We start from the raw sequence: 9691 nt of genomic DNA on the forward strand, positions 1-9691 counted from the left end.
TGGTTCCACCCCAAAGTATACATTACATATGGCCATATATATTATCTACCAAAAATAAGTTAATTGTGATTTTTCTTTGCCATGCATTGATCTAAGAATTTGTTATACTGTATATACTTCTAATTTCTGCACTAAGTAGTGCTTACATCCATGTAGCCAATGGTCTTGGGTTAATGTACCTATAACTCTGTAATATGCAAATTGAGGAATATTTGATGTGTGTATACATAAATATGTGTGTATACATATATATGTATGTATATATAAACTATACTTGTGCACCTTATGTGATTTGAAAATTTTTACTGTGGAGAAAATAAAGGAAGGGCCTTTGCACTTATTTGAAGATTCAAGATAATTTGCATGGCCCAGAACACTAGATGCCAGGGGCATGACTAGAGTTAAAAGGAATTTACTTGCCCTAGTCTAATCAGGAAGGAGGGATGGGGTAGTTCCTCTTGAGAAGGGGTAATTAAGTTCAGAAAAGGGTCTTGTCAGTCATCTGAAGGGACTTTTGGTGGGCTATTCAGATGTCATGTGTGCTGGATTTACCAAAGACCTAAAAATGTGGTGATTATAATAACACTTCCTGAGAAGGACAGCAGATGTAGCCACCAGCAAATGGTAGCTTTCAAGGCAGAGAGGAATCTGAGCTATGAAGGGAGCCTAAGCAGCAATGGCAAGTGTAATAATCATATGAGCAGGGCTCTGGAAGTGTGAAGAGTAATGGGAAATTGTCCCCTAACATATATGGGGAGGTGGAGAATGCTTCTACCATGTGATTTTCCCTTGTTAACTTTGTTGTTTGTGTCCTCATGAAACGCTTTTCTCTTTGGTATTTGTTCCTTGCCTGTTTTGTTGGTAGAGAACACATTGACTGGGGACCAATGTATACCTGCACAACTATCATAACTTAAAATTCCTTACACTATTTCTGGCGTCACAAGGGCTTCCAAAATCATGCAGGATAATGACTATATTAATTCTACTCCTGGCTACTTTTAACTGAAATTTTAAAAAAAATGACACAGCTTAAAAAAAACAACTAAGCACAGCATAATTTTATTCTGAGTATCTAAAAAGTTTAAGAGGACAAAAAAAGACCAAGGACATTTCAGAATTGTGTAATAGATTAGATACCTTCTAATTGAATCAATATTAATCATCACTTTATGTTCATATGAAGAACGAAAAATTGCTAATTAAATTGATTATCATTTAGCAATGAAATTTAAATGTAGGATTTTTTTAAACTATAAAGTGCTACATAAATTTATTAGGTGTTTACAATTCACGTCCAGGTTCAGTGTAACTAGGAGGAGCTTCTTTTCCATGGTTACAATTCAGAAATCACAAGCTCCAGCCTCCATCAATGATGACTTCGTTACCAGTCATGTAAGCAGACTGTAATGAAAAAAATAGGGGAAAAGAAAGATTAAATAGATTTGTTACCTGATGTTCCTCTCTCTTTTCCTCTGTCACATACATACACATACACATACACCCCAAATGACTCAAAACACTCTCAGCAATTAAACCCAAGAATTAATGTCAGTAACTCAGCAAGTGACTTTATGAGTCAGTCCCATGTTTAGGTGAGCCTTGGTTTTTGCATATTTTTTTACTTGAAGTCACTACAGTTTTCCTTGAAAATTTCCTACAAGATAAAGATAAAATGCTTTTTTTAAAAATCGTGAAACCCAAGCTACTTCAGAATTAGCTAACAGCAAGCTTTTGAATCTACGTGGTTTTGTACTATATTCCAGAATTCCTAAATACTGCTTGGTGCCCATAATTCTCAAAGATAGTTTATGTTTAGTTTATGCACTCTGCCCAATGAAATGGAGGTGACAAGTTGTGTAAAAAAAAAGGTGCAGCATTACCTATGGAATTGTGAATAAAGAAATTCAGAAATATGAGATGATCAGGGCTGATTGGAAGTGGTATAAGGAACAATTACAGAGTCTTAAAACTTTAAGGATTATTATTCAAGGTAGCCTTGAAGTCATGGCATATCCAATACAAAAGAGACATTTTGGTAATGGTGCCATAACAAGAACATGATACCCATTTAACATTAGTTGGAGTGCTCTCCAGAGCGTATGCTAATTTACTGCCTTGTCTTGGTAATAATTCCATTCTCTAAGAACCAACAAAAGGAAACAGTATTCTGGGTTTGGTCCTTACCTATAAGAAGGAAATAATTGCTAGAGTAGAAATCATAGGAACTTTAGGGTGAAGTGATCACTGCATCCTTGAGTTTGTGATAGAGAAGCAGAGAAAAGTGAGGTAGACTTAATCATGCACCTTAGATTTTGGGAGAGATTTCAGAGGGGTCAAAGAATAGAGAGGTAAGATCCCATGAATTATAATCCTATAGGGAAAGTCAGGGAAGCTCTCAAGAAAGGAATTCTGAAGACACAAAGAAAAACAATCTTGCTAAGACGTTTTTAGAGAAGATGAACAGATGCCGGTAGAAAACATAATCAGGTGGATTTGGAAGTAGTCAAACTCATATACACACATATACATAATATATAATATCACATAATATAAATATAATAATTATGTTATATATTATATTATACGATATATATGAAACGCATACATTTTTATCACAAATTGTATACATATTGTATACAATGAGAGCACAATGAGTAATCATAGGATCTGAGTTTGACTCCCACCTCTAACTCTTACTACCTGTGTCAGAGTGGCCAAGTCACTTAACCTCTCGTCTCAGTTTCCTCATGTATAAAATGAAGGGTTGGACTAGTTGAACTGAGACATCCCTTCCGGCTCTTGATTATGATCCTATGAGTTCTCAGTGCCACAGTTAAGATATTGATAAGCTGGAGAGGATCCAGAAAGGCAACCAGGAAGCAGAAGTCTCTTAAACCTATATCAAATAAACATCAGTTAAAGGAACTAGAGATGTTTAGCCTCGAAAAGAGAAGACTGAGTAGCAACCCAGGATGTGTCTATAAGGAGTTGAATAGTTGTCATATGGAAGAGGGATTAGACTTATCTTACGTGTGTTCAGAGGTCAGAAGTAGGAGGTTGGAAAGTTGCAAAAAGTTTAAGGTCAAGAAATCTTCCTAATAATTCTAATTATCCAAAAGTGAAAAAGGATCTGGGGTAGAAGCTTCTCCCTCACGGGAGATCTTTAAGCAAAAGTGATGATATATTGGGCATGCTGCAGCAGGGGTTCTTTTTTAAGATATGAATTGGATTTGATGGCTTCCAAGGTCCCTTCCAACCTTGAAATTCTGTGGATTTTCTTTTTAAAAATTAAAAAAAAAATTCTGTGGATTTTCTAAAAAAAAAAACCCCAGAGCTTCGCATATTTATATACAAATGTAGGAAATTTGAGACAGACTGTCATTAATTCAGAATTTATTATAATCAGGATATGAATGGAATGTTTTTCCTTTGCTTAGCAAACTTCAAGGAGTACAGATGTATTAAATGACTTAAACATACATAAAGTGCTATGTAAATGCTAGCTATTCCTATTATTAAATGTTAGTGGAGGCATTAAAGCAAGGTGACAGGGGCAGCCAGGTAGCACAGTGAGTAAGAGCACTGGCTCCAGTGTCGGGATGACCTGGGGATTGAATCCAAGCTCAGACACTTAGGACCCACCCAGAAACACCTGGCTGTATAACCTTGAGCAAGTTACTAAACCCCAATTGCTTAGGGGTGGCCAGGTGGCTCAGTGAGTAAGAGCACCAGCTCCAGTGTCGGGATGACCTGGGAATCAAATCTGGGCTCAGATACTTAGCACCACACACAGAAATAACTGGCCGTGTAACCTTGAGCAAGTTACTTAACCCTGATTGCTTTAATAAAAAATAAAAAAAGCAAGGTGACAAATATCATTTCATAGGCACCTGTAATGGGAATGTAAATTTTAAAGATCTTCCCTGCCCCTAGGCTAAAGTGCACCTGGAGCCTGGGGTGGGAGGCTTGTTTTTCAGTTGATAGTTTTTGATTGGTCAGTGGGTCCAAAGAGAAGGCTATATAAGCCCTGATGTGTAGCTTTGTTTTTGGGGCTCACTTTGAGAAGTGTTCTGTGATTGATCTGGATTCTGGGAAGCCATTCTTGAGAGCCCCCCCTCGGCTTTGAAAAACCCAGATGTTGAAACCCAGATATTGATTTGGTATGGATGTAATGGTTGGACAGTTTGGAAATCTGTCCACTTGATCTGTTTCTCTGTCTGTATATTCTGAAGTTCGGGGTGCTGACCCTCTCCCCCTGAACTAGGTAAACGATACATATTTGACTGATTAAAGTAAGCTTAACCCATTTTGAGTTGCTTTCCTTTAACAAAGCAAGAACCTGTGTTGGCAGACACCCTGAGGATGCTTGGGGTGCTTGCTGCTACAGCACCATTGAGACCTGAAAAGATGGTACTTGTGACTAACACAGTTCTGTAAGATTCATCTTATTCAGTAGATAAAGAGTAATAGAATAATTTTATATTGAGAATACATGTATACATACATATACACATGTATATGTACATGTGCATATATGTATATTTCAAGTACATACAAGAACTCATCTTAGGCTCACAAAGCATTATCTCATAAGCATCTTCATCAGAAAATCCATGGATTGATGGTCTGTAAGGTCCTTCTCAGCTCTAAATCCAACCCTTAACTTCACTTTGGGAAAAGTAAAGGGTAATGAGATAAAACTGCTTTTATGACTAAAGAAGCATGATTTAAAATGAGAATATTAGTTATTTGTATGTAAATGGATCTTTTAAGGCCCCCAGAATGTATAAAAAGGTTGGCCTCTTAAATTTACACTTTAGTTTACTTTAATTATTAGTTTGTACTTATCAGAGTTTGCTAAGTAATGGTAAAACATTCCATTTATATCCAATTATCATAAATTCTGAATTAACGAGAGCCAGTCTCAAAGCCAGGAAGATTTGGTCCAAATGCCAACTCTTATACATTGTGGTTATATAACCCTGGGCAAGTTACTTAACTTCTCAGTGTGGAAGGCAACTCTCTAAGATTATAAGTTACAGAAAAAGTGCTTACTTGCATTGGTAGAGGGAGTTCCTCTTATGGAAGTTCCCTATAATAATTAAATCACAGATCCAGGCCCTATCCCTATATAAACAGACTCTTTAGCCTAAATCAATATATGTATAATTTCTTTAAGACACATATATCAGGAGAAAGACATAAATGATATGTAAACAAGCTAGGTTCTTTTTTTTTCTACCTTCCCTCAAAGTCCTACTGTATTGTAGATGCAATTCAACTGCTGAACAAGTTTCAAAATATTCTTTTAGATCTTAAAGGGAAGTCAGACATAGCAGGAGCGTCCAGCCCTCCTTTCTTCATGCGACCCACACCGTTCTTCCTAGTAATGAATGGTAGAGTACACATCCATTTTTATAATCTGTGGAGAAGTGACCTCATACTAAAGCCCTCTTCTGATGCTAGAGGTTCAAAACAGAATGTAAATCCCGGAAGGTCCTACTCAATTGGAAAGACATTCAGGTTGGGTTTGGTGATAGATTTGTCTGAGACCTACCTAATTAAGGTTGAACGCACTAAATTGTCTGTAGGGTGATCAATTTTTGAGCCCTAAAGACTTACTAAGACTTTCTACTTAGTCTAAGAGGAGTGGTGACTTACATCAATGGTGGTAAGGGAGGTCACAGGTCACTGAAGTGCTGAAGAGGTAAAAGAAAATCCCTAAGTGCCTATTCCATTTATAATTTTTCTAAGGGATCTGTCTGATCACTCCCTTCCATATTTTAAGTTTTGGAGATAATATAAGGATCACAAGATAATATATTTAGCTCTGAAAAGGACTTCAGAAGCTCCCTAAATTTCCTATATCTAACTGTTTCATTTTGTAGATGACAAAATTAAGGCCTGGAGATATCAACTTGTCCAACATCCCATACTAAGTTTCAGAACGGTGAATGTGAACCCAGCTCCCCCCCTTCAGAGTTAACACTTTCTACAACACTAGACCACCTCTTCTTTTTCACTTAATCAGTTTTAGGTTTAGTTTTTTAGTTTTAGGTTTCTCTAATAACCAAATGGTATAAGGTAATTCCCTGTCATAATTCCCCCCACTCCCCTCCAAGCCCACTTTTCCTTTCTCATATCTAGCTCCTTGACCACTGAGTTAGCAAGATAGCCCATGATGTTGAGTTCTCTGATCACCTGACAATGAAAGATGTAATATAGAGATGGAAAGAATCTTTTAGAGTCTTATAAGATTCTTTTCTTCTTCCTAGTTTCATACAGTTTTAAAAATGAATACTAGTTATTAAGGAAAATTTAGACAGGAAGCAGTCAATATAGAGTGGAAGAAAAATATTAGTAGTCATTTCCACATATGATGACACACTGGTTGGAATTCATGAAAACTGAATGGTGGAATTTTCCTAAACAAATCACTCTTTACACTCTCTCCTGACCCTCTACCCCCACCCCAACCTATAAATCTTAGGAGGCTAAAATATCCCCTGGGTATAATTAAAATGATTCTCTCAAACTGGCTAAACCCAGAGTCCTCATTATACAGGAGGTTAATTGTTATGGCTTACATAATTGTGCAATTTTTGTTATTTGTCACAGGAGGCATCTTGGTGGTACAAGTGATCACTGGATATAGGCATTAGCAAGATTTGAGTTCAAGTCCTGCCTTGGACATTTACTAAGTGTATGACTCTGTACAAGTTGATTAAACTTTCTGAGTCTCAGTTTTCTCTTCTGAAAATGAGTGAGTTTAGGCTTGATGACTTCTAAGATCCTTCCCAGCTCTAAATCCACAGTACTGTGTGCTGACTACTTTATTGTTTTCAACCCTTAATTTCACTTTGTGAAAAGTGAAGGGCAGTGAAAAAGAGGTCAAGGCCTGATATTGTGACTTGGCCTTTGTTCCAGTGCCATGAAGTTTGCAAGTTCCCTAAGAGTATCATTTTTGGTGGGCAGATTGTTAAAGATACAGGACACATTCCCCAGGAGGAACAAGCACTCACTTCATCAGAGGCCAGATACACACACAACATGGCCACTTCCTCTGCAGTTGCAAATCTTCCTGTCTTCTGTCTCTTCATGAAATCTTCCATCGCCTGTGGACACAGATCATTTGCAGGAATGAACAACGCAAATCAAAAAACACGTGTGGAACTTTTTATCATGTCAAAGGATAGTAAAAGGAAACTATATGTGGGCTCATGGCAGTGATGAATGATGCATGATGCAGAAAAGCATCCTTAACCCCTGACTCCATTACACTTTTTATCCCAAACCACTAAATTGGATTGTTCAGCCACTGCTAACAAGGGCAACAGAGATTCAGGAAAGGGCTAGATTTTGCCAAGATCAGAGATCGAGAAAAGCACAATTACCTTTTTTGGGTCTGAGCTAGTCTGGATTCTGTCATGCAGAGAAGGCGTATCAACAGTTCCTAAAGGAAGGTGAAAGATTCAATGGAGTCCTTGATTAGGACACTGACAAACAATATTGGTGAACATAACTTCAATATCATTATATTATCTATTTATAGTTCTAAAGTCCTTTTCCATTGGTGAGGGGAAGTTCCTTTATGTGGCCCACTGGGGAGAAGGCTGAACAGATATTCAGGTTCCACTCCCCCTTAATGTACCTGGAGTAGTAACAGAGGTGGTGACCTCAGATCTAAAGGGTGAAATATTCTTCACCCGTTAGCTTCTTTTTAGACTTGGGGGTGCTACCAGGGGTGGTGGGAAATGCACACTTATTTCTTTCAGAGGACAGCTGTGGCTTGGGACCTCTTTTCTTCCTGCTCTGTCTAAAGGTCTCTTCCAGGGCAGGCACATACATGCACTTCAAAGCTCTGACGTTCAAGGTATCAATCGCTGACGTCTTCTAGGATTATGATGGGGAGGACACTGGAAGGTACCACTTCCTAGCTCTATCTCAATGATCCTCTAAGCCCAGTCAGCCTCTGTGCCCAAATCTTTGATTCCTTCTGCCATACAGTGTGTTAAATATCTATTTAGCCCACATCTACCACCTCTGCAAAAATAGCATGAAAGATGTAGGGATCCTGCTAGGGATGGAGATCAAAAATATCAGCAGATAATGACCATGGCTCAACACAGGGCATCCAACATGGGAGGCAACAAGGGGTCTGAAAGAATCGTATGGGTACCTATGGGGGCTTGAAGGGGATATTTTTTAAATTGAGTCAGCCTGATTAGAGTTTTGGGTCAAACCAAGATTATCTAGGCTAGTACTATAAGGATCCATAGAGTATTTTAATTTTCTTCCTTTTTTTGCATAAACCATAATTTTACACCAAAATTTCCTAATGAAACTCTTATAATCTAGACTAGTTGATTAAATGATGTTATAGGGATGTGGCTGAAATTTTTCTGGTTATTTCTGAAGTGACATTATTAAACTGTCCCTGTACACTGTACATAGTAATCTGGTTATTGTAGAACTGACACACATAGGGAGAGAAGGGGTGGAGCCAAGATGGTGGAGTAAAAGCAGGAACTTAAGTTCCTGATCCAACCACCTCCAATACCTGTAAAAAAATGTCTCTAAACAAACTTTAGAGCTACAGAACTCACACAGTGACAGAGAGAAACAAATCGCCCACTGAAGGCAGCCTGGCAGGCCAGCAGGAAGGGTCTATTGCACCAAGCTGGGAGCCAAGTGCAGCATGTGTGAGAGTGTCTGAAAGTTGAGTGAGCTGTGCAGTCCCAGACCCAGGGTGGCCCTGACCAGCCGCACAGACTGGCCAGAGCAGACTTCAGGGGAGTGAATCACCATCAGCTTTGGCAGTTTCCAGACTTCTCAACCCATAAATGCCAAAGACAAAGTAAAAGGTCAGTGGGGAACCCTGTTGGAACTGGGTAATGGAAGAGCGAGTCTGGCCCCTGCCCCCAGGGTGAGAGGTAGCAGAAGCATAGCAGCTGCAGCTGATACTGTGTGGCTGCCTCTGGAGCTCCTGGCTTGCAGATTGTAGGGGGACCAAGTGACCTTTCAGAGGTCTTCCTTTGACCTACTTGGATCTGGGTCACTGTCCTGGGTGGTGGTCTTGAGGTGAGAAATGCCAGTGTGCCATAGCTTGTGGTGGCTGTAGAGAGGGTGCCCTCCTCATAGCTCTGGCAACTGTGAAAACCCCAGCGATTTGGGACACAGCTCTCTCCACTCTGGAAGCAGAGTTCTATTGTGGCAAAGAGCTCAAAAGTCAGGGAATTGGCTGGCAAGATGAGCAAGCAGAGGAAGCACAATCAGACCATGGAATCCTTTTTTTGGAGACAAAAAGGATCAAAACACGGAACCAGAAGAAGTCAACAAAGTCAAAATTCCTGCATCAAAAGCTTCCAAGAAAAATATGAATTGGTTACAGGCCATGGAGGAGCTCTAGAAGGATTTTGAAAATCAAGTAAGAGAAGTGGAGGAAAAATTGGGAAGAGAAACGATTCAAGAAAATCAGGAAAAACAAGTCCACAGTCTGATAAAGGAGGTCCAAAAAAATACTGAAGAAAATAACATCTTAAAAAGTAGACTAGGAGCGGCTAGGTGGTACAGTGAATAGAACACTGGCCCTGGAGTCAGGAGGACCTGAGTTTAAATCCGATCTCAGACACTTAACACAAAACTAGCCATGTAACCTTGGGCAAGTCACTTAACCCCAATTGCCCTA

At 39.0% G+C, this 9691-nt stretch overlaps 1 long non-coding RNA gene across 1 annotated transcript; it reads right to left on the bottom strand.

The window, feature by feature from the left end:
- Positions 1-1032: 1032 nt before the first annotated feature.
- LOC138166185 (uncharacterized) lies at positions 1033-7529 on the bottom strand. Its single transcript, XR_011169562.1, has 3 exons — positions 7398-7529; positions 7026-7118; positions 1033-1404 (listed from the first exon to the last, which is right to left on the bottom strand). It is a non-coding gene; the product is annotated as an uncharacterized lncRNA (long non-coding RNA).
- Between the last annotated feature and the right edge of the window lie 2162 nt (positions 7530-9691).

The sequence above is a fragment of the Petaurus breviceps genome, unplaced genomic scaffold, assembly GCF_028583685.1.
Source record: "Petaurus breviceps papuanus isolate PSGF00001 unplaced genomic scaffold, PetGlider_PUasm1.0 126, whole genome shotgun sequence".
Classification (NCBI taxonomy): Eukaryota; Metazoa; Chordata; class Mammalia; order Diprotodontia; family Petauridae; genus Petaurus; species Petaurus breviceps.